The following is a 6,055-nucleotide window of genomic DNA, read 5'->3' as shown; positions in this document are numbered from 1 at the left end:
GCCAATAGGCAAGGAGGAAATATTTTTGCAGGGCCTTGAAACTTCTGAAACAGTCCTCTTAACCTCCATTTCCTTCTCTCTATCTTCTCCCCATCTCTGAGTACAGACAAACAAGCAAGTAGTACCAGTTTACAACCATCTTGAGGCTAGTAGGAAGCTGACATCACAGAATGTTGAGCAGAAATAGGAAGAAAATAGGTCTTCAGTAATGTTATTAGGCTACTAGCAAAGCAACCACCATGCATTCTCAGAACTTGCAGCTATACAGGCCAGTACATGTACTTTATGATTTAGACAATCTTGAGTATATTTATATTACTTCAAAAGTGTCCTGGCCCTCATGCCAAGAAGTCTCCAGTTGTTGCAAGTCTTCCACTAACACTTATTATTAGGTTGCACTTGTTTTTGTTTTTTGTTGATTTTTTTTTCATTCTTTGGGGGCCCACCACCCAGTTCCCAAATAAATACATGGAGACTTATTCTTACTTATGAATGCCCGGCCTTAGCTTAGTTTGTTTCTAAAAAACTTTTCTAACTTAAATTATCCATTTCTCTTTAATTATGTAAGCTTCCCACTGCCTTCTCTTGCTGTGGGCCCTGGTTCAACTCTGAGCATTCATATGGGGGTTCACAACCACCTGTAACCTCAGTTCCTGGGGATCCTACACCCTTTTCTAGACTCTGCAGGTACCGCACACAAGTAGTACTGGTTTTTAATTTAACTTCTTTATTGATTCTTTGAGAGTTTCAAATCATGTACATCAATTCTGCTTACTCTCTGCACTCCCATATTCTCCCCTCACCCCAGCAGTGCCCTCCACCAAAGAAAACAAAACAGTAATCAAGAAAGCAAACAAACCTAAGAACAAAACAAACAACAACAACAAATAAATCTCTTTGCTTCTCCTTTCCTGCCTTTCCAACAGCTCTTCATTCATCATGGTGGCATTGTGGGCCTTGGTGTGTCATACCCTTTTGACCAATCAGCTTTACTAGCAAATGTTCATTGCAATGAGTCACTGATATGGTTCAGGGCCTCTGGTTTCTGGTACACCATCATCACTGGATCCTCACTGGAACTCCTCTGGGATATCCTATGGCCACCCTGAGTCTTGGAGATCCTGTGGGTATTGTTCTGCAACACCCGTCCTTTCATGTACTCAAGTAGGTCCTAGATGGGGTAGATGTTAGGGTGGGCCAACCCAGGGCCCAGCTGTGGGATGGGTGATAGCTGACCTGGTCAGTCCGGGACCCAGAGGCTACCTGCCTCAGGCAAAGTGGTAGATTCAGCTCCCCTATGTCCATGCCCTCAGTGTCAGTTTACCCTCACCTGTGCTGAGGAGTGGGGCCATCTCTCTTGAGTGCAGGGTACAGCTCTCTTGCTATAGTGTACAGCCAGAAGCAAGGCTAGATTTCTCCAGGCCAGTGAAGGGCAGGATCCGCTCTGTATGGCCCTCTGATTTCATCTAGCATGATTCCTATGGTCCCCTGAGGTGACATTGGCCACAGACATCAACTTTCCCCATTCAAAAAAGATTCCTGAGATAGGAACAGGGATGAACACCTATAATCCCTGCACTTGGGAAGGTAAGTTGGCCAAGAATCCATGACCAACCTTAGATATACAACAAGTTCAAGGCTAGCCTGGGCTATAAAAACCTATATTTAAAAAATATGAAGAAAGAGGAATAGAAAGGGGAGAGAAAAATAGCTTTGGGTTTTATTTTGGTTTTGGTGTTTTGAGATAGGCTTTCTCTGCGTATCCCTGGCTGTCCTGGAACTTGCTCTGTAAACCAGGTTGACCTCAAACTCAGAGATCTGCCTGGCTAAAGATAGTTATTTGTCTTAAACAGGAAGAAATGTTTACTTACTTATCCTTCAATTTCCCCTTTCCTTAATGAGTAACTTGATAGTTTAGATATGCAAGTCAGGGCTTGGAATTGTGGTCAGAATTCGGAGCCTCTCAGAGTGATCATGGAAGGAGGAAAGGTAGAAGAAATCAGAGGGCTGGGATTGGGGGCTTTAAGGATGGTTCAGTACAAGACAAAGAGCCACGCAGTAAAAGACTCTAAAAGAGTATCACACTGAGAAATGTGATGTGCTTTGGAGTTTGGGGAACGATTGGAAAAGGCAAAGGTGTAGAATCAGGATGGAATACTTTCATCTTAGTCCATCAAGGACATCAAGGACCCCCAAGCTAACATTTTAATGATATATAATACTGAATTGTTGATGAAAGCCATTATTTTTTTATGTGTTCACGTATGTGTGTGCCTGTGGAGACCAGAAGTTGTCACCAAGAGTCTTCTATGATCAGTGTCTACACTATATAATAAAGCAGAGTCTCTCACTTGAACCCAGAGCTCAGCAATTTGATACAACTAATCTTGCTAGCCATCCCATCTCCACCTCCCAAGCTCTAGGATTACAGGCAGGCCACTACATCAACCCAACATTTATATGGATTCTAAGCATCTGAACTATGGTCCTCATGGTTACATTGAAGACATTATGCCCAGCTCCAAGCTTCTATTTTAAATACTTAACACTGGCTCTTTAGTTTGTTTATAATTCCAGGTGTCAAGATGGAAAGTATCATCACTGGGATCTGAGAAAGAAAATTACCTTGGTTTTTCCCTGAAGCAGATTATTTTAGGTTTGGCTAAGTGTTCTCCATAACCACACATGTAAGCCCCCCCCGTTATTTAACATTATTTGGACATGATGAAACCTTCCAGATGTAAGGTCTAGGGGGGCATTTTAGGTAACAAATTGATGGACCCTCATGAGTGATTAGAGGATCCTGGACTTTTCCCTTTTTTAGCTATGGGTAAGGAATCCTTTACCACATATTCCCACCATGATGTACTGCTTCACCACAGGCCCAAAATCAACAGGCCGACTGAACATGGAATGAACGCTCCATCATTGTGAGACTAAATAAGCTTTCACTGAGCTAAGGGTAAAGCTCGATGATAAATGTCTGCTAGCATATACAATGTCCTGGCTTCAAATTTCCTCAGAATCCTGTACTCCACCACTGAGCTACATTCCAAGGAACTCTCACTCTCTCTCTCTCTCTCTCTCTCTCTCTCTCTCTCTCTCTTTCCCTTCCTCCCTCCTTTCTTCCCTCTCTGTCTTCTCTCTCTCTTTCCCCCTCTCTCCCCCTGTGTGTGTGTGTGTGTGTGTGTGTGTTTGTGTGTGTGTGTGTGTGACAGGATTTCTCTGTATTGCTTTGGAGCCTCTCCTGGAACTTGCTCTGTAGACCAGGCTGGCTTTGAACTCACAGAGATCTGCCTGCCTCTGCCTCCCAAGTGCTAGGATTAAGGTATATGCTATCAATGCCCGGCTGATATGCTTCTTTTTAAGTTGATTACTTTAGTTATTTTGCTGTAATAAGAGAAATCTGACTGATTTGCTTAAGAGATGGTGCCAAAACACATTTTTAGAGGAATAGGAGGGCAGCCCAATCAATGGCTTATAATTATATAAGTTTCCATAGTACCCAAACATTCTTTTGGGTACTTGGAATATCATATCCCACCTGAGGAGAGGCCAGGAAGCCAGGATATTTGTAAGCCAATTCCTGTCAGTGGTGACTGAGGGCTGATGGGAGATATCATTCAGTTAATATGTTTCTCATACTGGTTAATGAATAAAGCACTGTTGGCCAATAGGAAAGGAAGACAGGAGGGACTAGCAGACAAGAAGGAAATAGGAGGTAGTAGGGAGGAGTCAACATGGAGAGATTGGAGAGAGGGAACACCATCCCAACTCTCCAGTAAGATGAGACCACGTGGAAATACTTAGATTAATAGAAATGGGTTAATAATTAAGACAAAGCTACCCAGTAAGAAACAAGTGACTAGTCAACAAAATTATATCTAATACAATGTCTCAGTGTGATATTTGGGGCTGGCGCCATGGTGGGTCCAGGCCAGCAGGAAAAACTACTTGTAACAGAGGGCTGTTCCTTGAAAAGCAAGACAAATCCCTAACATTTCTGTCCTATTGTATTATTGCCCTGAATTTTACCTTATTTTAAATTTCATGCAATACAATTTGTGAAACACATATACATGATTATGTAGATTTATTCACATTAATTTGACTGGATAAATGAAGGCTGTAGCACAGGTCTGCAATTACTGCTTCTCCAGGAGGCTGTGGCAGGAAGATTACAAATTCAAGCCCTGTTCAGCCTACAGAATGAGTTTGATGCTAGCCTGAGCAACTTAGTGAAACATTGTCACAAATGATAAACAAAATTTAAAAGGGCTTTGGGATCATGGGGGTTGGATGAGGTGATGGTACTTGCTTTTAATCCCAGCACTAGAGAAGCAGAGGCAGGCAGATTTCTGTGAATTCTAGTCAGCTTGATATATAGAGCAAGTCCAACGCCAGCCAGGGCTACATAGTGAGACCCTGTCCCAAAGCACAAAAACAAAAAAACAAGGATCATTTAGGTTGTTTCTGGTTAACTCCCTTCCTTCTTCTCTCTCTTTCTCTCCCTCTCTCCCTCTCTCTCTCTCTCTCTCCCTCTCTCTCTCTGTCTTTCTCTCTCTCCTCTTCCTTTCTTCCTTTCAGCCTTTTTCTATCCATCATTGATCCATCTTGTATCCTCTTTTACTGCTACAAACAGTAGACAGTGGTGACATGAACATTGTTTGGGGACAGGTTTATAGATAAGGAAATGGAATGGTTGGATCAAAATATATGAGAATGTTTACATCTACAAAGTGATCAAACTACCTTCTCAGATAGATGAATATGAGAGTTCATTAATTTGTTTGTCAAGACTTGATGCTATCAGTCAGCTTTTTCAAACACTTTTATTTTTGGTGTAGATGTTGGTTTTATGGCTGTTCATATTTATTATGATTTATCATATTTTGAGATGGGGTTCTCACTTTGTAGCTCTGGCTGGCCTAGAGCTCACTGTATAGAGCAGACTGCCTCTCCAGTGCTAGGAGTAAAGACATGTGCCACCACACTTGGCTACATTCATTTATTTTATAAGCAGGCTAGGCATTGGAGAGTTTGCTCAGCAGTAAAGAGCATTTTCTGTTCTTTTAAAGGAACAGAATTTATTCTTAGTTCCATATTAGGTGTCTTACAATCTCCTATAACTCCCATCCAAGGGACCCAACACCTTCTTCTGGTCTCTAAGTACACACACACACACACACGCACACACACGCACACACACGCACGCATGCACGCGCGCACACATACGTTTTTTTAAAGCAGGCCAGGCATGACAGGCATGGACCTGTGTACCCCAAGCCCAGGATTGTTACTGAATCCATTCTGTGCAGCTATGGCCTCGTTTCTCAAACTGATCCAGGTCTATAAATGAATGCTGATCAAGTTTCATAAACATCATAGCCCAATGAAGATACTTTTACTCATTCTACAATTTATGTGTGTGTGTGCACGTGCACACACAGAGATGAGCACATAGAGGTGTTGTTCCTCAAGTGTCATCCACCTTTTTTATATATGTACAGAAACTCTCATATGCCTAAATCATACCAAATAGGCCAGGCTCTGGTCAGCAGTCTCCAGAGGCCTACCTGTTTCCATCTCCCCAGTGCTGGGATTCCAAGTCTTCATCACCATACCATGCTCTTCTATGTGGGTTCTGGGGGATCAGGCTCAGGCCCTCATTCCAGCAAGGCAAGCTCTTTACTGACTGAGCTATGTTCCCCAATCTCATTATACAGACAATTCTGAGCTGGACAGTATGTGTTTTCATTGTAGCATTTCATTCTCCAGAGATCACATGCCACTTTCCCCACCTGATTAGTATCATTTTATTGAGCCATCCCATTGCTTCTGGTAATTTCCCTTCCAACCTTCTCAAAGAGAGACAACTTTTAAGTGCCTCATTGCCACAAAGATTTTTTCTTTTCTAGCAGTGATTCTGAGTGCAACTGCAAGCCACTACAACAACGCAGTCAGATTGATTAATCTTGGTCGGATGGACCTTTGGGCATGCCATAGGCCACAAGTAAGCCATCACCTGTCCTAACTAGGGAGTAGGATGAGCCCT

The sequence above is a fragment of the Phodopus roborovskii genome, unplaced genomic scaffold (assembly GCF_943737965.1).
Source record: "Phodopus roborovskii unplaced genomic scaffold, PHOROB, whole genome shotgun sequence".
In the NCBI taxonomy this organism is placed as follows: domain Eukaryota; kingdom Metazoa; phylum Chordata; class Mammalia; order Rodentia; family Cricetidae; genus Phodopus; species Phodopus roborovskii.
This window is presented reverse-complemented; position numbering follows the sequence as displayed.